Here is a 27680-nt window from a genome sequence, read left to right as displayed (position 1 = left end):
CCTCCGCATGGTTTCCACTGGAGACTCCGATGGCGATTCCAAGCGACCCGTTTTATTTATTTTCCAGTCTCTCCGGAGGTGTGGGTTCGAATCCCACCGCTGCCACCAATGTAATGGTAGCCGAGTGGTAGGCGCGGTGAAATCAACAAGAATTAGTTTTATTCCCGTAGCTATGCAGAAGACGTTACTTCAGTAACGTCTGGCGCTAGCCAGGGTCCACACAGCTGTAATTTGGTATTTGTTTGTTTGTGTGTTTCTTTGTTTGTTTGTGTCACGCCTGGCGCTATCCGTATCTGACGGCAAAAAAGCATAGGATGTTATAAATTTTTCAATTCTCCTTTTTTTTTTAGGCATATCCTGGGATTCGAACCCGCACTATCGCCCTACATGCATTCCCCCATACACTCCGCATTCAAACCCATTCTTCCAAGTTGCTTCATGTTATTATCTTGCGTTTGAAAGCCCTATTTGAATATTGCGGGCAGCAAGATGGTGTCGTATTACCCTCGATCGTACCTGTCCCGTACCTATCCCCTACCGTACCGTGCCATCAAAGACGGCTGGCCACAATGCATATTCAAATAGGGCTTTCAAATGCAAGATCACAATGTGAAACAACTTGGAAGAATTAGTATGTATGCGAAGTGTATCGGGGGATGCATGCAGGGCGCGCGATAGTGCGGGTTCGAATCCCAGGTTATGTCTTAAAAAAAGGATTTTTTTAAATAATTTATAACATCCCTATGCTTTTTTTTGTCTAGGTCATCAAGGCAAAAAAGCATAGCGTAGGGCCCTGAGCTTCCAAGCTCTCTCGTTCTACTTCTCTCAGGTACACACCTGAGATATAATTATTAGTGAAAGAAGAAGCGGCAAAATAAATAACTTTCTCTCCGGTGTTCACCTAGAGGTTGACTACTTCTTCTTCGAGTAAGCTTTCGTTGCTATCTAATCTAATCTAATTGAAACAGAAAGCGCAGCCGCTTTTATGCAGCAGACTCCGTACGCTTACATACGGAGATACACTAAATATACATCAGGCAAAGCTCCGTATTAGTTCCGTACTTTGTTTGTTTGTACTGCTTATTATTATTAGACACAATCTCATAGCATGTGACAAGCATAGCTAGTGCAGGGACAGAATCCCCTGAGACAAGGGCTTTGAGCCAGCCACGGCAATAGTAAGCTAGGAAAACAAAGCAAAAATAATATGAATTAAAGCAGAAAATGAATGGAAAATTAAAAAGAAAAACGATTCACGGAAGTGAGCACTATCAAAATTCGTGCATCACCCAGGTATTCGAGAATGTTCTTCGATGATAATTATTGCGTCTAGTTCAGTTGTGATAGTAGATCTTTAAACTGACCAATAGAAGAACAAGTTTTCAGACCGTATGGTAATGATAACCAATGAGAGTAGCCGGAAAACAAAGGGGACTTTAGATACTGGGCTGACTTAACAAAAGGCAGGGTGAGCGCGTTACGGGTTGAGCTTGTCGAAAACCAATTGTACTTCATCATGTGTGAAGGGGTTTTATGAAGAAATATCTTATGAACCAGTGTACAGAGATGGTGCTTATGACGAACGGAGAGAGGAGAAGTGTGTGCAAGTCGATAAAGGGCATCCGAAGGAAAACATCGATCCTTGTTGTAAAGAATTTTAAGTATAAATCTATGGTGGACTTCTAATTGGCTCAGAGTTGTGTCAGAAAGGCCACACCAAGCGGTATCGCAATAGTCGAATATAGGGAGAATATAGCACTGATAAAATAATAGTTTACACTGGATGGGCAAATGAGTGCAATGTGATTGTAGTACCCCTAAGGCTGAACTGGTTCGCTTGCATACACAGTTGACATGTGCAGCCCAAGAGAGTTTGCAGTCAAACATCACACCTAGATGTTTGTGCTGAGTAACAACACGGATAGGCATAGTCGAGTCAGGGAAGAATAATGGTTGATCAGGAGGGGATGAAGAAATATACATGGCTTCTGTCTTGTCTAAATTGGGCTGGAGTTTCCACGTTTGCATCCACATGACAGTGCTGTTGATGCGATGCTGCATGGTAAGGAGTAATTGTGCAGGGGAGGAATCAGAACAGATAAGGCCAGTGTCATCCGCATACAAACTAACATCGGGGACAACTGAAGGTAGGTCATTAACGTAAAGCAAGAATAACAAAGGACCCAGAATGGAACCTTGGGGCACTCCAGACGTTACAGGGAGGGGATCAGACAAGAAATAGAACAAGCGAACAGCCTGAGAATGAGCAGACAGATACGAGGATATCCAACGCAAGGCAGCATCCTCCACCCGGAAGGTGACCTTCAACTTGGCAAGTAAGCCACGATGCCAAACGGTGTCGAATGCCTTAGCCAAGTCGAAAAACACCATTCCCACGTGCTCCCACAGTTCCTCTTTGTCGCTATGTCTTGGACAAGTCGAGTCACCTGGTATTGAGTCGAGTCACCACGGCAGAATCCCGACTGAGCTGGTGAGAGAGCCGGAGCGATGTGCAGGTAGAGGGAATCGAATACAATACGCTCACAAAGTTTGGAAACTGTGCGCAGCAGAGAGATGGGGCGGTAGTTTGCCGGGCAAGCACGGGAGCCTTTATTCTTGTAAAGCGGTGTCACGATGGCGGATTTCCAATCCTGTGGGAATGTACCAGTTCGAAATGACATATTAAAAATAATGGCGAGAGGATAGGCTATTGATGGTGCAAGAGACTGCAGCACTTCATTCGGGATCCCATCCGAGCCGGGAGACTTTCCACATTTCAGGCGCTTCAGATATTTCCGAACTTGAAACGTAGTGACAGTGATTGTACGGAACCGAACAGATATGAAAGGCGATTGGGACAAAGGGGGAATGCGCCACGAAGGATCATCAGGTAGCCCAAATGAGGTGAACTGAGTGTTCAGAACATCAGCTATGCTCTTGGGGGACGTGGCGACCGTACCGTCGGATGCTATCATCGTTTGGGGCATGACACGGCCGGAAGTGTGCCGCTGTGCTCGCACAAACTGAAAGAGTGTAGGTCGATTCGGTGACGTTAGTGATGCTTGGATGGAGCGTATATATTGACGATGTGCTTGCCGAGACAGGTGCTTTACAGCATTCCTTTGTCGGTTATAAGCTGCATGATTTACTGCTGTCGGATATTTTTTGTACACACTATATAGATCACGCTTGCGTTTTACAGCAGACCTGAGCTCAGCAGTAACCCATGGTGGAGATTGCATGCGGGGTCGTGGAGATGTCACAGTGTAGGTGGCTCCGAATGAAGTGAGGTGCCGACGGAAGGCGGACTGGAGCTCACAATCAAAGTGATGAAGTGCGTCATTAACATCAGTGTACGAGTTCAGAGAGGACCAGTTGTAGCCAGCTAAATCAGCGTTGATGAATTGCCAAAGGTGCGAAGGTACTTGTTTGAAGCGATACAGTGAAGAGGGAGGACCAGTGGCAGAGTTGGGGAAGTAGTTCGAAATAGGGGCGTAACATAAAGTGCAAACAATCTGTATATGGTCAGACATACCCAAGGGAGGTGCTTGATCAATTGAGCGCACGAGGCGTGGTCGGTTGGTGATCACCAAGTCCAGACACGAAACAGAGCCATTAGGCGAGGAATGAGTGGGGAAGTCAACCATCTGGTGGAGCCCAAGAGCAGCAAATACTGTGCTAAGGAGATCACCAGCCTTCGAGGTAGAATCGGTGGGACACCAGCTTGAGTTGTGGGCGTTGAAATCGCCAGTCACTAGCAGATCATAAGAATCTAAACAGACTGACTGTAATGCCTCAACAAACATGTCACAAAAGTACGACAATTGCATTGTGCTCTGTGAGGGTGGTCGATACATGCAGCATAGTAAGATGGGATTCTGAGATTGAGTAGAGGGGGAGCCAAGTTCAAGCCACACAGACTCGCAGCCAGGGCGTTGAAGGTCGGCACGAGGGGAGACGTACGGAAAGGAGTCCGAACGGACAAGTACGGCAACACCCCCATACCCACGGCTACAATGTGCTGACCGATTGTCTTCCGGAGGTCGATCTCTGCGGATGCAGATATAGCCTGACAGTGAGAGGGCTTCCGTATTGGTCGGGCAGGGATACTACACATGCATTCCCTCGATACACTTTGCATTATAGCAATAAAAAATGCTTCATTGCAGTTTTCTAAAAAAAATTATTGTGTTCTAGTCCATGGACCGTACCCCGTCTAAAAAGTAAGAAAATAACGAAATGTGATAGCCGAAAATTAAAATTTCACACAAAATCACAACACTTGAAATGCTGCTTTCAACACTAAACTTGTACTGCACCAACAATTGGCAACATGCAGTCATGCATGCATAGGAGAGAGGATCACGAGGGGAAACGGTCTTCTACATGTAGCTTTTCATTCTGTGTGTGATTATTGTGAGGTTTTGTGTGAAATTTTAATTTTCGGCTATCACATTTCGTGAATTTCTTACTTTTTAGACGGGGTCCGGCCCATGGACTAGAACACAATAACTTGTTTAGAAAACTGCAATAAAGCAGTTTTTATTGCTATAATTTCTTTTGTTTTTTTCTGTCACCAATCAATGGAATGCCCTATATCAATATGTAAATGATGGCCTTCACATCATATCAATACCGTATTATACGCATTGATGTGCAAGCCTTTTCTTGCAGAAAATGGCACTAGCATATTCTTCTGCGGGGAAACATGTGAGTAGTGGTGGACCGTGGTGATACTTTTGTATTATACGGAGGGCATTCTGTGCATGTTGCTGTAGCAGAATTTCATGACTTTGTCATAAAATTGACTGGCCTTTCAGATATTTCAGATTTTCCCACCCTCGATCAGATTTATTTGAGAAATGTAACCAGGTGCGTGTCGCAGATGTTTTTGTTGATCCGGTGTTTATAATGGTATATAATCATGGGTTATCGTGATAAGGTCATCCTGCATCATATTGCACTGAAATCGTAATCCTGTTGATGTCGATACAACTTTTGGAAGTAGTTTAATGACTTCAAACTGTTAGGCTGCGTTTACACGACAACGCACGGCCAGTTTTCCGTTTTCAGTCTCGCATTTCTTTTTTCGTTTTCGTACGTTTACACGATCAAAGCCGATCCGAGGTGGTCTCCTTTTGTATCGTTTTCAAGCGTCTACACAAGAGCAAAGGATCCGCCAAAGTTCGTCATGTGCCAAGTGTTGCCGTGGAAGCACCAATCACACTCAAGTAATGGTTGAAAACAGGCACACGACAACACACGTCACATGACGAAAATTGTAAAAACAATTTTTTGGGATTGTCGGATCCGTGTAAACGGCCGAAAACGAAACAAACGTGACGGAAAACGAGGCCAGCACACCATTTCGACTGTTTACACACCCAAATTTATCTGGCAGAACATTTCCGTTTTCAAATTCTTCCACCTTGGCCAGCGTTTTGGTTTTCTTCCGTTTTGGTGTACAACTTTTACGTTTTGCTCCGCGTACCGTGCAACAGAACCATGGATCCGAAAGGATTTCATTGCGTTTGCGCCCCTAGCGTTGTCGTGTAAACACAGCCTTAGGGCCTATCCACACTATGTAATAAAAACGGCGTGCCGTTTCAGTGTACGTGACGTACACGCGATGTTCTGTCCACACTAGCACTGCACCCTGTCAACAGTGTAACTACGTCGAGTACCTGTTCAATATTTTCTCTAGATGCCGCGATTGCACAATGTTTGTAGCGCGTACTAGTAGACCAGGAAAGGACTCCTTGGCTTGGTCTAGACCTACCCAGCTAGCTATAAAACAAGTGGCGGCCCAGCGATGGCAGCACTGACGCCGAGCTCAAGGAATATCACCCTGAACTCTGTTCCAGGTGCGGAAATTTGGCCACCGTGTGACTCTCGCGGCAGCGCAGCGCCAAGGTCGAGGCCGGCTGTAGTATCGCTTGACGAACCAGTGTTGGTTGCCGCCATGTACTTCCAGTAAAAGTCCCTGGTATTAGCCTTCATGTTGTCAATTTTGGTCACAAGAGGGTTCTGTTTCCTCTCCAAACAATTCTTTCAAATCAGTACTAGATCAAATTTTCAGTGAATCCTCCGAGTCTCGCTACTACACCTTCCTCTTCATCAGACCCCCGGGATTTCTCTGCATGTCCAGCCATGACTGTATCAATGTCGCGTCCGAGTGGTCGCTGAAACGGACGTGTGGCAACTCCAAAGCGAAAACTAGCGGCAGCTGGAAACAGCAAGAAAAAAACGAGATAAGCAAACTCCATCGACTCCCACACAACAAACACTGCGAAAACGGCCATTTTTCGTCGCTCACCTTGGCAACAAGCATGTTTACGGCGTTTTTACGTGGTTTTCTACCTAGTCTGGACAGGCCCTTAGTCCACGATTTTCTAAAACAATACAGCAAAGGAGGAACAATAAACATGTATTAAAATGTAAACAAATACATTGCTGAGTCCGACACCTCGTTCCAACAACTACACTGATCCCGAGGATAACAGGGGCAAGGCTATGGTTGGAGGTACTGAGAGATAAACAAGGCACTCCATAATAATAAAATCTTACACATCTTTTGGTGAGTTTGAATGATATCCAGTCGAACCTCTTTAGGACGAACACCAAGGGACCGATGGTATTTATTCTGTGAGTTTGTCTTAAACAAAGCGTTATTTGTCGGGAAGTGCTAATTGTCGTGAGTTGTATAGTGATGATGTCTTTTCGGTTTTAACTCGTGGAAGGTCTAAGTTACATCTTGCTGTGTTAGAAGCGCTGTATATTCGTAAACTAGATCCAGAACTATGTGTACAGAAGGAGAATGTGTTATCGTTGCAGTTGTTTGGTGTCACACCTCGTGAAAGTGTGACAAGTGCTTCTTGATGTGTTCAACGTGTTTGTCTACAACTTTCTGCTTTTGTTTTCCAGTTTTTTTCACACTTTAGTCATTTTATCGCCTATGTTGAAGTGTTGACTTTTTCTCTATTTTTCTTTATAGTTATGTTTTTCCAAATTTCCAACATTCCCTGTACAATCCTGAAGAGAAGGGAAAGAAAACGTTTGATAGAAAAGAAGTGTCTACTGAATTGTGTGGATTTGCGTCGTTGCATGCGAATACTTATTACGAAATAATAATCAACGCATAATTATTTCTCCAATTATTATTATTATTATTATTATTGTTAACTGGTTTGAGGGAAAGAGACAAACGGGAAAAGTCTGAAGAAAAAATTGACTGTCACCACCAGGACTCGAACCAGGGACCCTCGCTTGTAGCCAGCGATGCTCTAACCGCTGAGCTATGGTGCTATGGTGTTATTATTATTATTATTATTATTATTACTTGCATGTACGCGTTGGAGTCAACCATGCAAGCATGATCCACAACTTCGCTTATGCTGAACATGGTAAACAGGACTATGACGCGAAAAAATGAGCTAGAACGATGATAATAATAATTATGATACTTATATCATAATATATACAATGTAGCTCATGGGTATTGAAGATATGTCATTTGTGAATATGTCTATAATTATGAATAATGCAGCCTGAGTGATAATGATAGTGCTATTTCCTGAGTTTGACTGTTTCAGGATCTGTCGGAATATCACATGCACATTGCACAGACCCTCATGCATAGATCTCCAATACACATACAAATAGATTTCTTCTACAGCGAAAGATTCTAAGCCACACCAGCTCATTGACTCGTCCCGTATGAAACAAATGAGTCACTAGAGAGGTTCTGAAAAACGAAAATGCGTACAAACTCCCTGCTCAATACACAGTGTTGTAGCCGGGGATCCAAGACAAAAAAAAGTGCTTAAATCTGAAAGTGGTCTGCCACTAGAATCCGAGTAAAATCGAACTGTACAGGTGGAAAGAGTACCTGTTGTGGAGTCGAATGGTAGTTGTTGGCCCGTCTAGATCGGGGAAGAAGCTCCGCGAGAGGCAATTTTCGTTCAGCTTCGTCGGTCACTTGAACTGCTCACCTTTCGTCTCGGGCCGATTCTGAGTTTCGTAGAGTACGCACATGACAACCAAATGCAGTCAAATTTGAAAACTCAAAGCGAGTGTCTGATCTGGTCGGCGACTTCACTTGTTGTTGATCATATTCTTGGTCAAGAAGTTTACTCTCGCTCTTGTAGAAGTAAAGCACAGGGACTTCGTAAGCCTAGCCTAGATATCGTTTGGTCCTTCCACTACCCACTCGCAATGGCAGCCAACATACTACCCGTCGTGTCGTGTAGTTTGATGCCGCTTCGTGAGTGATCTCAAATGTTTTCTTGATTGGAATTTCGTTGATACGATCGATACGAGGGACACCTATCATTCTGCGAAGGTAAGCTTGGACCCTTTCCCTGCTTCTCTCTCAGGCACACACACCTTCAATAGCACTCGATTAAATTAGAGTTAGAGTAGAAATGATAATAAACGCATTGTAGTCACTACTCAATCGAAAATGAAATAAATAAATACTACAACTGTAGTTAGGAAGACATGTGCAGTGCTGTGCAATTCATGGACAATATGCCCAGTTTAATATGTACATTGGAATAAAATGTAGGATGATAGCGTCATCGCTTTAGAAGCCAAGCTATGTACAAGCAGTTTATATACAATGTGTGAACAGGTTAGGTATGTTGACAGCCATAGCCATAATTCACAAACACAATGGGTGGCTTGGACCAGGGGAAAACGGTGCAGTTGCCAGTGTCTACAGCGAGTCGTCCAACTCTTGATCTGGATCCTCATCAGGATCTGAGCTGGAGTCAGACTCTTCAAAGTCGTCAGCACCAGTACGTTTCTCGCTCTCACTGTTTTGGTCGCCTTCACATGCAGTTTTTCCCACATCTGCGGCACCGGAGCTGTCGTTCTGTTCGAGTACGGCCCCAAACGGATTGGCGCATGAGCAGCACGAGCAGATGTCCGTGCAAGCCAAGGACGCCTTCTTGCACGAACAGTGCTGACGTACGCAGTGCCTTGTCTTGCAGGTGCATCTTCATCCGCCATATCATCTCCAGCATATTCGTCGGCGCACAGCTGGGCTGCCTCAGCCTTGGCTACTGCTGCACCAACTACTTGTAGCAGTTGTGATTCTGTCAAGGAGCTGCTTACAACGCTCTCGGATGACAATGGACCAGGACGGACTAAGTTGATGCGTTTTCCAAAATGCTCAAACAGGCGCTTCTTCAGCAGCCATTGTCTGTATTGACTTGCAGCTCCGAGCTCCGCCAGCTTGGCGCTGTACTTGGACGTCAGGCTGTCCATACGCATCGCTCGTATTTCTGTCTCACTGAAGAGCTCCTTCTCCATGCATACAGCCGGCCACTCAAAGGCTCTATCGTACACATTGTCGTCTGCAACTGCCGTCGTCTTCCTTGCCTCCAGTGCTGCCACCGTACTAGAATGAGTGTAGTTACGGTAGCAGCAGAAATGGTAGCATATGTTCGATGCTACAAAATCGGGACTGCCCTCCTGGAGGGTAAGTAAAATCCGCTGGCCTGCTTCATCTCCACGTGCATTTGCCGCACGGATCAGGCTTTCGCCAGCACGGATTTCTGAACAGAGGGCAAGCGGTTCAGCTTTCCGGTTCTTTTTTGTTTGTTTTTGTTGACATATTATACACAGAGTGATGTCGATGGTTGTCACTTTGCTTCGTGTCATAACACGCTTCTTGGGAGGTTCATCCTCACAGGCATCTGCGTCACCCACCTCCTCTGCGTCAACATTGCTGGCAAGGCCACCACTCTCCTCTCCCTCAAAACGACTCAGAGTCTTCTTGTGGGTGTAGGCTGCATACCAGCGCCTATGGTACCAGCCACGCGGGGTGCTCTCATCCGTGCTACACTGCTCCTGGCAGAGAAAGGCCCATGTGCTGTCCTGGCGAATTTTGGCAGCAGATACCACTCGAGACCAGCTGGTGTTCGTGAAATTTACTTTCTCCTCCTTTTCGCTTCCTTCGATCTTCACACAGTGGCACAAACATGAGCTCCACGAAGTTTCCGAAACCTGAGTACTGGCTTAAGCAACTAAATGCCCAACACTACCTGGACTTTGTGCACAGGAGGCACAATTCTCGTCTTCCTCCATGCTTACTCGCGTGGGAATGAAATTGAAAGACCTCGTGCTTCCTCAAATAAGTTCCCCGGCCATCGTCGTCATTTTCTACGGCGTCGTAATTTTCTAAATTTTTCAAATGTTTGTCGTAGGTGCGCAATGTGTACATGCTCAAGCCATGCGCGTACGGACGCACGACAAAAATAAATTTGCGACCTTCTTGAGAACGCTTGAGAAGGCTAGCGAAATCGTCGACGAAAACCCTCTCGCCGCTCGTCTCCTTCCCGGATTCAGAAGGGCCAACAAACAAAATTGACCTTCTATAACTATCACCTATCAGCCCTGAAAGCGGCAAATACTCGGAGTAAAGTGGCAAACCCAATTTTATTTTTGAGCTTCGGATCCTGTAGCATTTCGGGAAATTCACCCCTCGTCAGTTGTGCTTGAGTAGGCTGAGGAAGATTGTTCCTGAAGAGCACCACGTTAAGTGGTGCTCTTCAGGAATATATAGTGCTCTCTAGGCACAAACCTCACCAGGGATACAAACTTACAGAGACGCTCCGTTTCCAGCGCGACAAACACCTCGTAAACACCAGATAGCAGCGTGAGTCAGTGTCGCTCCTGGACGGTGAGACAGACGTCCAGGCCCCTCGGTCATTCGCAACGCTGTCACCTCCAAACCAACTAGTCGCAAGCCCGCGCTGGGTACAACAGTACGAAGTAGTGGTTGCGACTTCGGCGATGATTTGTAAGAAAGGGTTTGCTCCCCACACCGGAGCTCGAGCTATTCCGACGACTTTACTTGACACTTGACTGACTCACGACTGCCATCCAGAGCACACGAGAAGTCCATCGAACCTTCGACTCGGCAAACCTGCAAGAAAGCACCACGCCCTGCTCTATACACAGTGTTTCGGGGAACTCACCCCTCCTCGGTTGAGCTTGAGTAGTCTGAGGAAGATTGTGCCTGAAGAGCACCACTTTTATAGTGCTCTCCATGCAGAAACATCACCAGGGATACAAACTTACAGAGACGCTCCGTTTCCAGCGCGACAAACACCTCGTAAACATCAGATAGCAGCGTGAGTCAGTGTCGCTCCTGGACGGTGAGACAGACGTCGAGGATCCTCGGTCATTCGCAACGCTGTCACCTCCAAACCAACTAGTCGCAAGCCCGCGCTGGGCACAACAGTACGAAGTAGTGGTTGCGACTTCGGCGATGATTTGTAAGAAAGGGTTTGCTTCCCACACCGGAGCTCGCGCTATTCCGCCGACTTTACTTGACACTTGACTGACTCACGACTGCCATCCAGAGCACACGAGAAGTCCATCGAACCTTCGACTCGGCAAACCTGCAAGAAAGCACCACTCCGTGCTCAATACACAGTGTTTCAGCGAATTCACCCCTCATCAGTTGAGCTTGAGTAGGCTGAGGAAGATTGTGCCTGAAGAGCACCACTTATATTATTTAAAAATTCGACGAGGAGACAATAATTTTAATATGTCCACATGTCGCTTCAGCTCGTGTTACTTATTGCCATACTTATATTATTATTATTATTATTATTATGAAATGACCCAAAGGCAATGTGCCTATCGAGGGGTTCATTTGATTGAAAGAACAGTAGATGTAGATGTATGTACAAAGAGAAGTAGGGATTGATGAGGAGAGAAATGGGGAAAATCAACTGCAAGGTGGCGGAATTCCGTTGATTGCATAAGCATAGTCAGCTGTAAATTTCCTGAGGGCAGCTTTGAACTTATAGAGCGAGGCTTCCGATGTTAGACTGGGGGGTGAACAGTTCCATAGAATAGCAGTTCGGAACATGAAGAGAGACTTAGACAATGATTTAAATTTGGGAAGAATGATTTTATTTGGTCGTCGCTCACTATTCGTAATCTTGAAATGGAAATCAGCAAGGTAATCACGATGATGGAAAACATATCTGTGAAAAGTAGTGAGACTGATGATTTGACGACGATAGGCTAGTGACTCTAGGGAGCATTTAGAATTTAAGACAGATTTGGAAGAAGTGTAATCAAATGCAATTTTTTTCTTTTTCAGTAGAGCTCTAGCAAACCTTGCCTGTAAGTGATCAAGAGTGGTCATGGGTTTCTTATTAGATCCAAACGACCACACCGTACAGCTATATTCGATCACAGGTCTTACGAACCCTTTGTACAGTATGATCATTGCCGAAGGCGTAAGTTGCTGGGACATAATTGACCGTAGGTGCCCTCGATATCTGAACTTCGAAGTTATTGAGGCGACATGTTTGTGGAAATCCAGGTTGTCGGTCAAGGTGATGCCAAGATGTTGCAGTTCAGAAACCACCGTTAATGGCTCATTGTACATTTGGTATTGGATTCCTGCAGTAGGTGTATCATTGATAGCTCTATGGCACAGCACGGATGTCTTGCTTGCTGAGAATTCACCTCCATTGTTCCTGCCCCATGTTTGACATGCATCGAGATCAGACTGCATGTTCGCTCTATTGGCGAGGGTGTCTTCAGGTTTGTACGCCAGTAGGAGGGTGGCATCATCTGCAAATAGATATTGCGTGCAATGTTGCATAGCGTTGGGCAGGTCATTTATATAGAGTAGGAATAGGAGTGGTGAAAGGTGGGAACCTTGCGGCACTCCGCAGTTGATGCTCTGCTTCTTCGATTTAGTGGTATGTACCTTCACTTCAATTTGTCGATCCCCTAAGAAGCTCTTCAGCCATTTTACTGACAAAGCTTTAGCAATCTTACCGAATTTCTTTAGGAGTATAGAGTGGTCGACCCGGTGGAAAGCTTTCCTGAAATCTAAAGATATCAGGTCAAAATTAGTGCCATTATCAATATTCACAGCCATTGATTGGGTTAGCAAGATACGTTGGTCCGTTACAGACTTGTTGCGTACCAGGGCATGCGCTAAGGATTAAAATATGCTCTGACACAATGACCTGCCGTTGCAAAAATGGCCGGACATGTCCGGACATGCAACTTTCACATCAAATCACACAATGTTCAGTGTAGAATTAATACCATCGAAATGTTATCACGACGATGCATTTCAGAAGCAGCATGATCTTTGAAGGCTGACGTTTTCAGGTTCCTTGAGCCAACGACGAAGGAGTCAGAAAAATTCTTGCTGCTGCGAATTTTATCAACAAAACGGGAACACATCTTACACTTCAAATTTTCGACAACGCTACGATCTGAGGGACTGCGCTCATAGCTCAGCCAAACAGAAGTAGTTGAAAGCTCCCTATCATACTCGGCGACCCAGTTGTCACAAGTGGTCGTCTTGACTCCTCTGGGCTTCTTTCCAAGAGGAGCACCCGCATCAGCGGTGCTTGGCTTTCTCTTGCCAGACGACATCACTAATGACTATGTGACAAAATATTGAAGTGCCTTTTCTTTTTTGTGCTTTGCAAAAAGGTGCGCGGACACTTTGTCCGGATATGTACAAAACATCCGGAAACTGACCGTAAACGGTCGGAAATTGTCCGATGTCCGACCGTTATTTCGCGCCCTGCGTACATATGCTAGTGCACTCCAGGCACAAACATCACTAGGGATACAAACTTACAGAGACGCTCCATTTCCAGCGCGACGAACACCTCGTAAACACCAGATAGCAGCGTGAGTCAGCGTCGCTCCTGGACGGTGAGACAGACGTCGAGCACCCTCGGTCATTCGCAACGCTGTCGCCTCCAAACCAACTAGTCGCAAGCCCGCGCTGGGCACAACAGTACGAAGTAGTGGTTGCGACTTCAGCGATGATTTGTAAGAAAGGGTTTCCTCTCCATACTGCTCTCCACACTGGAGCTCGCGCTATTTCGCCGACTTTACTTGACACTTGACTGACGTGTGCCATCCAGAGCACACGAGAAGTCCATCGAACTTTCGATTCGAGAACATGCAAGAAAGCACCACTCCCTGCTCAATACACAATGTTTCGGGGAATTGACCCCTCATCAGTTGAGCTTGAGTAGGCTGAGGAAGATTGTGACTGAAGAGCACCACTTATATAGAGCTCTCCAGGCACAAACATCACCAGGGATACAAACTTACAGAGACGCTCCGTTTCCAGCGCGACAAACACCTCGTAAACACCAGATAGCAGCGTGAGTCAGTGTCGCTCCTGAACGGTGAGACAGACGTCGAGGACCCTCGGTCATTCGCAACGCTGTCACCTCCAAACCAACTAGTCGCAAGCCCGCGCTGGGCACAACAGTACGAAGTGGTGGTTGCGACTTCGGCGATGATTTGTAAGAAAGGGTTTGCTCCCGACACTGGAGCTCGCGCTATTCCGCCGACTTTACTTGACACTTGATTGACTCACGACTGCCATCCAGAGCACACGAGAAGTCCATCGAACTTTCAACTCGGCAAACCTGCAAGAAAGCACCACTCCCTGCTCAATACACAGTGTTTCGGTGAATTCACCCCTCATCAATTGAGCTTGAGTAGGCTGAGGAAGATTGTGGATGAAGAGCACCACTTATATAGTGCTCTCCAGGCACAAACATCATCAGGGATACAAACTTACACAGACGCTCCGTTTCCAGCGCGACAAATACCTCGTCAACACCTGATAGCAGCGTGAGTCAGTGTCGATAGTGGACGGTGAGACAGACGTCGAGGACCCTTGGTCATTCGCAACGCTGTCACCTCCAAACCAACTAGTCGCAAGCCCGCGCTGGGCACAACGGTACGAAGTAGTGGTTGCGATTTCGGCGATGATTTGTAAGAAAGGGTTTGCTCCCCACACCGGAGCTCGCGCTATTCCGACGACTTTACTTGACTGACTCACGACTGCCATCCAGAGCACACGAGAAGTCCATCGAACCTTCGACTCGGCAAACCTGCAAGGAAGCACCACTCCCTGCTCAATACACAGTGTTTCGGGGAATACACCCCTCATCAGTTGTGCTTGAGTAGGCTGAGGAAGATTGTGCCTGAAGAGCACCACTTTTATAGTGCTCTCCAGGCACAAACATCACCAGGGATACCAACTTACAGAGACGCTCCGTTTCCAGCGCGACAAACACCTCGTAAACACCAGATAGCAGCGTGAGTCAGTGTCGCTCCTGGACGGTGAGACAGACGTCGAGGTCCCTCAGTCATTCGCAACGCTGTCACCTCCAAACCAACTAGTCGCAAGCCCGCGTTTGGCACAACAGTACGAAGTAGTGGTTGCGACTTCGGCGATGATTTGTAAGAAAGGGTTTGCTCTCCACACTGGAGCTCGCGCTATTCCGCCGACTTTACTTGACACTTGACTGACTCACGACTGCCATCCAGAGCACACGAGAAGTCCATCGAACCTTCGATTCGGCAAAACTGCAAGAAAGCACCACTCCCTGCTTAATACACAGTGTTTCGGGGAATTCACCCCTCATCAGTAGAGCTTGAGTAGGCTGAGGAAGATTGTGACTGAAGAGCACCACTTTTATAGTGCTCTCCATGCACAAACATCACCAGGGATACAAACTTACAGAGACGCTCCGTTTCCAGCGCGACAAACACCTCGTAAACACCAGAGAGCAGCGTGAGTCAGTGTCGCTCCTGGACGGTGCGACAGACGTCGAAGACCCTCGGTCATTCGCAACGCTGTCACCTCCAAACCAACTAGTCGCAAGCCTGCGCAGGGCACATCAGTACGAAGTAGTGGTTTGCCGAGTCGAAGGTTCGATGGACTTCTCGTGTGCTCTGGATGGCAGTCGTGAGTCAGTCAAGTGTCAAGTAAAGTCGGCGGAATAGCGCGAGCTCCGGTGTGGGGAGCAAACCCTTTCTTACAAATCATCGCCGAAGTGGCAACCACTACTTCATATTTACAGTAGTTTAAAAAATAAATACATAAATAAAAAGTGCTTTGTCCGGAGTGACAGCAGCACTAGCTGCATGTGAAGGAGCATAACATCTAGTTGGTAGCTGTGATTGTGGATAAACTGTGAACTGCCCTGCACTTGTGTATAAATTAGTGTTGAAACGATCTCACCGGATACTCGTTAGCTCGCTCGCCAAAAACCCGGCTCGTTTGTGCGGCCAGCTCGTTTGCACTAACGAACACCGTACACCGTACTCCGTACACATGACAGTACATGAGCCCAAGCGCGCTAAAACATGACCACAGCTTTTTTGGAAAAAGTCGAGAAAATCGTGATTTGAGTTCCGCGGCAAAAAATACGAAGTGCAATGCAACACGAGTCGCTGTTGTTGTTCTCCTCGGTCGACTGGACTGTTCCGGATGCATTTCTTTGTTACAAGTAAGTTTATTTGTTTGAGTTTGTATTCCATGTTGCGCTGAGTCGCCTAAAACTGATCGTCATCGATGTATCGACGGAAGAGCCTAGTAGTAGTAATGTACTGCGGAGTGGAAGAAGACGACATCCTCGCACTCCATGCGCAGGATAAAATATTTTGAGGATTCGGGTCGGAAACAGAAGGAAGACGATGATGGCTATAGCGACGAGTCATTTGAGGGTGACACTTTCATCGACTGTAAAAGAATTGATGCTGGTAGTCCCACGATCTGCAGTGACGAGGAATTCTACTCTGATGACAACCTGGCAAGCGATTGGCATCAACACTGACTTGGGAGGTGAGTCGGCCGATGATTTGGCCAGAACGGACATAGCTGCACATATCCGGGACAATGCCAGTATTGGTTGCAAGTGCAAAAACAATCGATGGACTCTGCTGCTCCCTCAACTAATTACTTGCTCAAATCGATAATTTGAGTAACCAGTTATGCGGAACATCGCTAGCACGAGCAGTAGGCAGCGAAAGCAGTACTCTCTGGCGAGCGGAGAAAACTGTGTGCAGATGGGCTTTGGTGTGGGGAATATGAGTGCGACGTCAAGTATGTTGAGGAAGACTGTGTGTAGCAGTGTATACTGTATATCTGAAAGTACAGGTGGAGTGTGATGGAGAGGACACGGAGTGCCAACTTCTTCAGCCATCTACAGATGTTGACCGTATTTTCGCTGGGGGTTCTCCAATGGTGCTCCACACAGGAGGTATTTCGGACACCCAGCTCAGTGCCTATAGAAATTTTGGATGTGGCGCAGTACCTGTCAGCTCATGCTATAAGACCCTGGACAGAGGAACTGACCCAGAAAGGATGAACCAATGGACATATCAACTGTGTGCAAAAATAACAATCCCATTGCTGTACATAGAATTTCACCATTTCAACAGTGCTGCATATAATACCATTGTAGCACCACTTAGACATGTCAGATCAATCCAAAACTGTCAGACAGTGAACATTAGGTGTGTTTGATCATTTTTGAACAAAAAACTGAAAATCGAATTTTTGGTCTGTGGTCATATTTTAGCGTGCTCTGGCTCACATGTTGACTGGGGAGTCGTAAAATATTTTACGACTCCCTGGTCGATCGAGAGTCCAGTCCCGCGCAAAGTGAAAATCACTCGCAGTTACGGTGACTGTATGTCTGCACGACACTTGAGTTGTTTCAGTTGCCGTTGCAGCTTTGGTGGACTCTACTGATGTCTTGTTCCGCATCTGCTGACCTGTCGCAGGATATGCTTCGGTCACCTCTCCATTCGAGTGAAAGTTACGCTCAGTCGTTTGGAAATTTTCTCCCGCTAAGCAGCGAAGACCAGGGCTCTTTGCGATCTTTGCAAAACGGTCTATTCTTACAAAGGCTACTCAACGACGGCGCTGAAAAGACATCTCGACACCAAACAGCAGAATGAAGTGAAGCAGCAGCAATCCCAAATGCCGGCGGTGATGATTTGAACCAGCTGAATCAAATCTAACTTAGAAAAAAAATATTCAAAAAAACATATTTGCCACATCAATGAAACTCGTTAGCTCGCTCGATAGCTTGCTCGTTAGTGGAACCGATCGCTCGTTTGTTATAGATACGCTCATTTCAACAATACTGTATGACCACTGTGTTGCATCTACTGGTGCAGAAATGGCCATTAGAGCAGTGACAACAACTTTCTGCAACGTGTACTAGAAAGACTTGTGGCAGAATTGTTTCTAGCCGTGCAAAGATGTATGTGCAGTGGCGGATCCAGGGGGGGGGGGGGGGCAGGGGGCATCCGGAACGGATACCTTGGGCCCCCTCTTCGGCCAAATCCTGGATCCGCCACTGATGTGTGTTTCATGGTAGGCTCGGTGTGTACTCCGTATACGACTAGCCGTGCTAAGATGTATGTGTCTTTCTTGGGAGTCTCAGTGTGTGCTCTGTATACAACCAGTTTGTCTGTATCACACCACAGAACATGTTAGAAGTAGGTAGTTGCTGCTCGACCTCTGGTACTGAATTCCTCGTTTTCGTTTATGTCCTTTTGTTACCCTAAATGCGCTGGTATCTATGTGTGTGTATTTTGCTGTGTTCTATTTAGTAGTCTCTCCTACAAGTCCTTTTACCAGTGGTACGTTCTATTCTGTTTCTCCTTGCCTTGTACTTTCAGTGAGTGCATCAAGCACTGCAATGGGTTTTGAAAACACTGTATGATAGTGTTGAAACGATCTCACCGGATACTCGTTAGCTCGCTCGCCAGAAACTCGGCTCGTTTGTGCGGCCAGCTCGTTTGCACTAACGAACACCGTACACCGTACTCCGTACACATGACAGTACATGTTGACTGGGGATTCGTAAAATATTTTACGACTCCCTGGTCGATCGAGAGTCCAGTCCCGCGCAAAGTGAAAATCACTCGCAGTTACGGTGACTGTATGTCTGCACGACACTTGAGTTGTTTCAGTTGCCGTTGCAGCTTTGGTGGACTCTACTGATGTCTTGTTCCGCATCTGCTGACCTGTCGCAGGATATGCTTCGGTCACCTCTCCATTCGAGTGAAAGTTACGCTCAGTCGTTTGGAAATTTTCTCCCGCTAAGCAGCGAAGACCAGGGCTCTTTGCAATCTTTGCAAAACGGTCTATTCTTACAAAGGCTACTCATCGACGGCGCTGAAAAGACATCTCTACACCAAACAGCAGAATGAAGTGAAGCAGCAGCACTCCCAAATGCCGGCGGTGATGATTTGAACCAGCTGAATAAAATCTAACTTAGAAAAAAAATATTCAAAAAAACATATTTGCCACATCAATGAAACTCGTTAGCTCGCTCGATAGCTTGCTCGTTAGTAGAACCGATCGCTCGTTTGTTATAGATACGCTCATTTCAACAATAGTATAAATAACCCCCATCCCAAGAACTGACGGCGCTCAAGCAAGGGCGGCTGGTGAAGAAGGGACGAGAGGTGTTCAAGGAAATACGGTGCATTGGTTTCAAAATGCTGAGGAAGAAAAAGTTAACCTCTCCGTCCCATTCTGGCTGTTCCTAGTATACTTCTACTACTGACTGCACATTCTGCACGAATTTTTCCTGATTTTACGACTTTTGTCTATACGTCGACTGTCCAAAATGTAGCGCTCATTTATTGCTTGTCTTCGAGATAAAGTGCTCCTGGCTGCTCACATATTCGAAAACCGGCGCTTAGTGCCCGTTTGGCGCCAGCACCAACTCCCAAGGCCAAATTTAAACAAAGCGAAAGGGAATTGTACATGAGCGTCACGGGTCATGTTGGACGTGCAAGAACGCGAAATAAGAACGTAGCCTGGGGCGCTGAAAAATAAGAACTTTGCTAGGCTGGCCCTCTGAAACTGCCTTCTTGGGCGTACGAGTCTACTCCACAAGTATACACTCAAGGCCACATATTTCATCTTTTTTCTATTTCTGCCTCATATTTAGATCCTAACAACACAGAGAGTGGTAACTGATGTGCCACTGGTTCAAGTCCTCCGTTTTTTAATTTTGCCTAGAAGTACATGTACTATTAATTAGGGCTCAAACGGTTAGTCCGATAAACCGGTTGCAGACTGGTTACGAACAATGAACAGTTAGCCGATAAAGATAACGCTTATGCAGTAACTTTCCAGTCGATTTTTCAAGTATCAGGTCGTTGCAAAGTATGCACTTTCGCAGGCTGTTGCACGCGTACGCAATTTCTGGGCTGTCAAGTCCGTTATATCTGGTCTCTTGGTGTGAGAGTATGTATGAATGAGCATGCATGTGTGAGGTGTACTGAATAGGTTACATTTTTTGAATGAGTATAGTCAAATATACGGTTAAAAAAGAGTCCGCAGGATTGCCGTGGCTTATAGGTTATAAGTTATAACCGTTAAACCGACCGTTAGCCTAGCAGTTAACCGTTAGGGGAAAAACCGTGACCGTTTTAACCATACTACAAATCAATGGTTTGAGAGAGAGAAACCGAAAATTAGAGCTGTTGAAGATCTTTTCAGGCCACTCGCTCGTTTTTAGAGGACTGCTCCAGCAAGCAGGGAACTTTTCAGAATGATGTTCTCGGCTGACCTGTTGCGATGAAACGTATTTTTTTTGGAGGATTTTGATCTGCACCTCGGGAACATTCCACCTTGCGGCACAAATCCCCCCCCACCAATGTGCGTCCCATTTTGTTTATTTTAGATCAATGAAAACTCTGCTCAGGTCCGGAGAATAGGTCTCAATAGAAGTTCGCAGAAATCGGTGTAAAATTCGGAAACTGTGTGAAGGCTCTAAAAACCTAAAATAGCAGATTCACTTGGACAGCTGATGAGTGTAAGAAGGTAATTATAAATGGCGCCGTGTTCCACTAGCATTCTACCGAGTTGGTTTGCTGACGTTTCGAAGCTCAATAATCCATGATCCCTATAATTGCACAGGTTTTGCGGAGAACAGGTAGAATAGGAATAGCAGTACTGTATTTGCAATGTTTTATTTAAAGGATTTCCCAAAGGCATAGCCTATCGGGGGAACTCCTAACAGTAAAAATGATCCTTGCTTTATAATTATACTAGTGAACCGACTTGTGCAGGCCAATTTAGGCTGTTTATAATGAGCGCGAAATTGTATCCGAAATTCTGAAACAGAATCTATAGCATTTAAACAATCGACGAGGAGACAAAAGTCGTAAAATGGCAATAAATAAGATAAATTGTGCACTCATAACAACAGCAAAAATGAAGAAAGTCCAGTTCCATAACGTTTTCTTGTGACTGTCATCAGTGGAACGCCGTCACATAAAAATTTAATAACTAAAACACACACTTATATTATTATTATTACTTGCATGTACGCGTTGGAGTCAACTATGCAAGCATGATCCACAACTTCGCTTATGCTGAACATGATAAACAGGACTATGACAGGGGAAAGAAATTGAGCTAGAACGATGATACAATGATATAATTATCATATACAATATAGCTCATGGGTATTGAAGATATGTCATTTATGAATATGTCTTTAATTATGTCATTGAATATTGCAGCCTGAGTGATAATAATAGTGCTATTTCCTGAGTTTGACTGTTTCAGGACCTGTCGGAATATCACGATGCACAGATCTTCATACATAGATCTCGCCATGCGGGTCGGTCATGGGCAATGGCTCGCAGGCTCTGCAGAGCGTCTAAGTTCCCGAGCAATCCGGCTCTGGTTTGGCGCAGATCTCCCACCAATGCCTGCGGCAGGGTCGTCACACTTATATACATGTAGCTAATATGGTTTCAGGTAGAAATACAGCAGCTAACAAGTGCAAAAAGCGACGTTTTGCACCTTTGCAAGGTGTGAATATAGTGTATGTGAGAAAGGTAGTGGCAGATGAATGTGATACTGTGTGAATGAACCTTTCTCACCTTTCTACCAACTTGCCAAGGTCAGGGATTATGATGACAACATTTTTAACTTCTTTTACTTTTTAACTTCTTAACTTCTGCCAGTATAACTACCACAGTACTTACTTCGCCTCGGGGGTTAGACATTGCAAAGTTGCCATACAGGGGTGTTGAGCGCGTTTTTCGGCACCAGGAATACAACTCACTCGACTCTGTATCTACTGAGTGAAGAGGACCCACGCCTTGATCTGGTGAGCTGCGTCATCTGGCTTTGCTGTCAGCCGTGTGACCACCTTATTTATTAATTTTGTCTTTCCGTAACGTCAAAGTAAACACTTACATATTTTGTAGGTGTGTTTTGAAGAGCGGTTGTCAATTGACTAGCCAATGAAGAAGGAAATACAAAATGTGATAAGTTACGAGTCATGACTAACAGTCCACGAAAGGACCAAGATGCTATACAATCAGATAGTGCGACGAAATTGTACAACCTCTACATGGATATTGAGTAATTCAGCGACCTGATACCTAGCTCTAACACACCTACGAAGCGCAACCCAACAACCTTTCAAGTAAGAAGGCTCAGGTGCGGAAATATCCAATGAGGGTTATACGCCACGAAGATATGCACGAACTACGTCCCTCGGAAACAAAGGATGTCAGAAGTTATTGGTTGATGATGACGAGACCAGAAGCACCATCCGACATACCTGTCTTACTTCAACTCGGCGATGCAAGGCAAGAGCCCACCCAACTTGGGAGGCTCAATAGTATGCAAAATATATCAAGAGGGGAAGCCAAGCGAAGGCGAATTGTCACAAACCGAAAGTCCTTATCCTATAAAACGCCATGTTTATGTAACGATGTTGGCCGGGTTTGGTGCAATACCAAGTCGTTCCACATGACGTACATTTCGCCGTATTGCCGGTAATGGCTCATCAGGTGTGCCTAATAAAAAATGGGATTTTGAGCCAAGAGTAATATGTAAAGAGAAAACCACCTATAAGTATATTCATATTTATATTTATTACAACATCTCAAGACTCGGTGGAAACACCGGCCAATGTGAAGAGAGTGGGTGTTTGCCTACAACGGCGATAAATAAAAGTAAGGGGAGGGAAAAGAAAGAGTAGGAAAAAGAACAGCAACAACAACTCCGTAAAGAAAGATGATGTATAATAAAAACACTGAAAAACACAGAGACGCAAAGGACATGTGGATAATGAGCTATTTATGTCGTAGGAAATAAGGGGCAGCAAGGATCTTAAACAGGCGGAGTGAGGTCAGATCCCTAACTTCTCTGGGTAGAGTGAGCAAAACAGAATAAGCAACAAAGAGAGGGGAGCGCAAAAGAGTGGATGAGTTACACTTAGGGAGTAAGATCGAGTTTCTAGTTCTTAGAGAAGAGAACCAACGAGAGAGCTTGGAAGCTCAGGGCCCTACGCTATGCTTTTATACTTTTTTTGCCTAGCTCATCGTACATGTTATAAGAACTGAGGCAAAAGTATTTGCAGAATTTATTGCGGATTGTTATTTCTCTAATAATCATCTACTTTTGGTTTGCTCCTTCTTTTCTTTTTATCTCCTTATACTGTAAATCAACAAATTTTGGCCGATGAAAAATAGAAACCTCTCTATCAGAGAGGTTAAGATGCACGTTATTCGTGGCGCGCAATTTCACGTCAAATTTGAAATCGATCGGTATTTTTGCTCTCACATGCATCCATTGCTCAATCATGCATCATTTGCCTATATGACAAACTTTGGTTTGCGATTTACTTTGGCCGGTTGGTACCAAGCGGCGAAATCAGCGAAATTAAATCGCCAGCGAAAATTAGTTGATTTTAATACAGTAATCTGATTTTCTGGCATTTTTGTAGAAATACATGTACATTGACCTGTTGAGCCAATGACGACGCCGAATGCATGGTTGCCTGTGGAGCACATTACATAGCTTAGCAGTCTCCTAAAATACGTATCCTGTCCGACGGCAAAAGAGTCTGCAGATTTAGTTTTTCTGCGCGTCGACCGGATGTCCGCGACGCGAAAGTTCAGCTCCCGTTATTTGGCTCGCACTTCAAAAAATCAACGCGAGTGACCTGCTGCTCACGTGGAAATTTGGACATTACATAACTTTACAGTCTCCTAATTACGTATTCTGTCCGACGGCAAAAGAGGCTGCAGATTTAGTTTTTCTGCGCGTCGACGGGATGTCTGTCCTGACGTTCACAGGGATCAGCGCTGACTCTGCCGATCACGGGCGTTCTGGACTCGACGGGATGTCTGTCCTGACGTTTCCTGGGACCGGCTCAGACTCTGCCGATCACGGGCGTTCTGGACTCAACGGGATGTCTGTCCTGACGTTGCCTGGGACCGGCGGACTCTGCCGATCACGGGGGTTCTGGAGTCGACGGGATCTCTCTTCCGACGTTTCCTGTGACCGGCGCTGAATCGCTCTTTCACGCTTATTCTGGAGATGACGGGATCTCTCTTCCAAAGTACATGTATGTTAATGCGGACGCATCCTATCACCTATTCGGCGTCTATTCTTATTTAATTTCCTCCTCTTCTCCCTATTTCTTTCCAAATCTCCCTCTACATCAGGGAGTCGTATACATAATACGACGAATATTGGTACAGTACGGGACAGATACAGGAGCCCGCAAATATTGTGGCCAGCTGTTATGTACAATCCTGTAGAGCCTTTGTAGTCACAGATACGGGACAGATACGGGACAGATACGGGATAGCTCCAGCCGTGACACAAACAAACAAACAAACACACAAACACCAAATTACAGCTGTGTGGACGCTGGCTAGCGCCAGACGTTACTGAAGTCACGTCTTCTGCATAGCTACGGGAATTAAAACACATGAGATGAGGTGGGCACAACTCAAGCTTAATGGAATGGACAAGAGAAGCAAGGTGTGCACTGCGTCCATGTGATAACGGGGTTGTGTGAGCGATTTTATAAAGGGCGGATGATGAGAGCATCTGGGGTTGACGGAGGAGAATTTTAAGGATTTTCTTGTGGTGTATTTCAAGCTTTGCTGCAGCGGAAGAGGATCATCTAACCCAAGACGTATCGGCATAATCAAATTTTGGGCGAAGGCAGGCTAAATAAAAATGAAGCTTGCAAGAAAGTGGTAGGTAGGAGCAGTGGGGGGGGGGGGGGGGGAGAAGTCCTAAGGATTTACTTGATTTTTTACAGATATATTCGATTTGGGGTACCCAAGAGAGTGCAGAGTCAATCACAATGCCAAGGCGTTTGTGAGAAGACACTATATCAATTGGATTTGGAAAGTTGGCATGGCTGAGGGTTGTGAACTCTGGCTGGGGCGGGAAGAGCATGATCTTTGTTTTTGATAGATTTGGGGACAATCTCCAGGACGACATCCAGGAAAGAACTTCCTGAATGCCAGTACGCAAGTTGTTTTTCAGGCCAGTGAGAGAAGCTGATGAGGTGAAAAGGATCGTGTCGTTAGCAAACAGAGACGTTCCAGGGCAGACTTCAGGTAAATCGTTTACGTAAATTATAAATAGTAGGCGACCAAGAATTGATCCTTGAGGAACGCCTGACAATACTGGCTCTGCAGCCGAGGATATGCCAAGCACAGTTACGTACTGATAATGCCCAGAGAGATAAGATTTCAGCCAGGAGAGTGGTTGTTTGCGTAATCTGCATGCATGCTCGAGCTTGGCCAAAAGTCCTCGATGCCAGACGGTATCAAGCGCCTTGGCCAAGTCAAAGAAGCAAATACCAGCAAGCGCTCTGTTATCCCTATGCTGGCACACCTCCTGCACGATGCGGGTCAGTTGAAGGGAGGTGGAGTCGCCTTTACGAAACCCAGATTGTGCGGGACTCAGAAACGGCGAAACATGTCTGTATAAGTGATCATAAAAGATGCGTTCACATACTTTGGACACGCAGGGAAGAAGAGAGATAGCCGACACAGCTGCGGAAAGGTTGTTTCGCACGGATCATGGCAAGGTACCACGTCAGCCGAGCCTGAAGACTCAGCGTATCCCCATGCCGCGACAGCCGGCTCAGTGCCTTCTGAGAGTATCTACGGGATATGGGAACGCCAGCTCAGGTCGTCGTAGATGGTAACACTCAGGTAACTTGCTGAGGACACCGTAGCAGATTCATCCCTATTACAGCGGACGAGACAAAGTGGGTTTGGCTGCGCTCGTGGCTTTACGAACATGAAGTGGGCTTTTCTCTTACTAAGGAGGAGCTCGATTTCCTCCAGCCATTTAGCGAGCTTGGTGATGCCCTCCAAGAGAGTCTGAACAGAGAACAATGGGTCTGAGTGTGAAAAGTCAATGATGATGTCGTCTGCAAACTCCTGGTGGATTATGGTGAGCAGGACTTCATTTTTAGCGTGTATGTACAAAACAAACAGAAGCGGACAGATGACAGTTCCTTGTGGCACACATCTGCTGCTGGACACTCCAGCAGACAGCTTTCTGCCAACTTTTATCCGTTGGTGACTACCCGTCAAGTAGCTGATGAAACAGTCAAAGATGATACCATGAAAAGTTCAAAAACCCAGTGAATGCTGCTTTATGATGAGGCATTGATGTTGGACTTGGTCGATTGCTTTCGACATATCAATCCTGACATTGTCAGTAGTTCACGTCTGGATCTGTGCGTCCTTCCATAGGTCCACTGCTCGCACAAGCGCATCCTCCGTCGAGCGACCGAAGCGGTATGCATATTGCGTGGTAGGGAGCAAGCCTTTCTCGTTGAGGTATTTGTTCAGTTGGTCCTTGACAATTTTCTCTTAAGCATAGTTCACAGTCGACGCAACGGTGACGGTGCAGGACTTACGGGCCTGTTGGGACGGCTGAGGCGAGCGGTAAAATCTTGTACGATTCTTAGGACACAGCACGCTGCAGTCGTTGTGATGTTCAACAGCAAACTGCGCGAGTCACAAGTCACGATGAGTGACAGGGTGACATTTGTACCTAATTTCTAATTTTTTTAATACTTCTTTTCTATTGAAATCTGTTGAAATCCGCAACTTGCGGCCGCAAGTAAACACTAATGCTGGCTGGGCACTACTGTGAATATATCGTATCTGGATATTAATATATCACCAATCCCTTTCGCCACCTTTGTAGCTGACACATTTGGCGCAAACACAGCACAGCACAGTATATTTGCTGCTCCTTTGTAGAGTGCACATCATTGCAAACCTGATGAGGGCTATATACCGAAACGTTGTTTTAACTACGAAAATGTGTTCGAACGTTGCAGTGTAAATAGAAGGGAGCGAGTCCGCTCCATCTGTAATTCTGTATGAAACTGCAAGAGGCCTCACCGCTTCTAATCTCTTTTCTATTATTTCTCTTTAAAATGAAACGGAATCAAGTTCGCAGTACCAGTGTTTCATGGAAACCAAAAACGTAGCCTGAAGGTTTTGCCATTCAAAATATAGCCCCAGTAAGTGATAATACAGTGTGTCTGTCACGCTCTTGAACGGTTAGCCATTCTGCGAGTTATCATGGATAGCGTTCGAAAAGTTCAAAATGTCTAGGTACGAATCGATAGTAGTTAGCGCACGACGCCGTCTCCTGTACACACTCAAAAGCAGCCGTTTTGTATGCTTACTTCCTCGTCTACGTCTAGGGTATGAAAAGATGAACTGATCCAACTTTTCCCTCCACTTCAAGATCAGTACGTTAGTACGCTGCGTTCCCGATCCTGGTGTTCACATTGGACGCTGTCAGACAGTCCTGTCCCTTCCAGTCGATTCTTACGTTGCGTCCCGTCCCGCCCCGTCGAGTGTGAACTAGGCGGGACACGATCGAAACCAGAGGTATCGCCGGGACTACCGTTATGGCAACGGTCAGTGTCCCCACTTTGAAAAGGGGAGAAACATAAGAGAGCTTGAATGCAGCTGGCACTTTCCCAGGTCACAAGGACTCGTAAAGAAGTCACTGAAGGAAAGGGCAAATG

At 45.9% G+C, this 27680-nt stretch overlaps 1 protein-coding gene across 1 annotated transcript in view; it reads right to left on the bottom strand.

Annotated features, from left to right (window-relative positions):
• Window positions 1–1290: 1290 nt before the first annotated feature.
• The window catches only part of LOC135811928 (piggyBac transposable element-derived protein 4-like), a 29878-nt gene continuing 3488 nt past the window's right edge, over window positions 1291–27680 (bottom strand). Inside the window, exon 2 of the mRNA XM_065325194.1 lies at window positions 1291–2055. The gene's annotated coding sequence lies outside the window, so the exon portion shown is untranslated. The remainder of the gene's footprint in view (window positions 2056–27680) is intronic.

The sequence above is a fragment of the Sycon ciliatum genome, chromosome 3, assembly GCF_964019385.1.
Source record: "Sycon ciliatum chromosome 3, ocSycCili1.1, whole genome shotgun sequence".
In the NCBI taxonomy this organism is placed as follows: Eukaryota; Metazoa; Porifera; class Calcarea; order Leucosolenida; family Sycettidae; genus Sycon; species Sycon ciliatum.
This window is presented reverse-complemented; position numbering and strand designations above follow the sequence as displayed.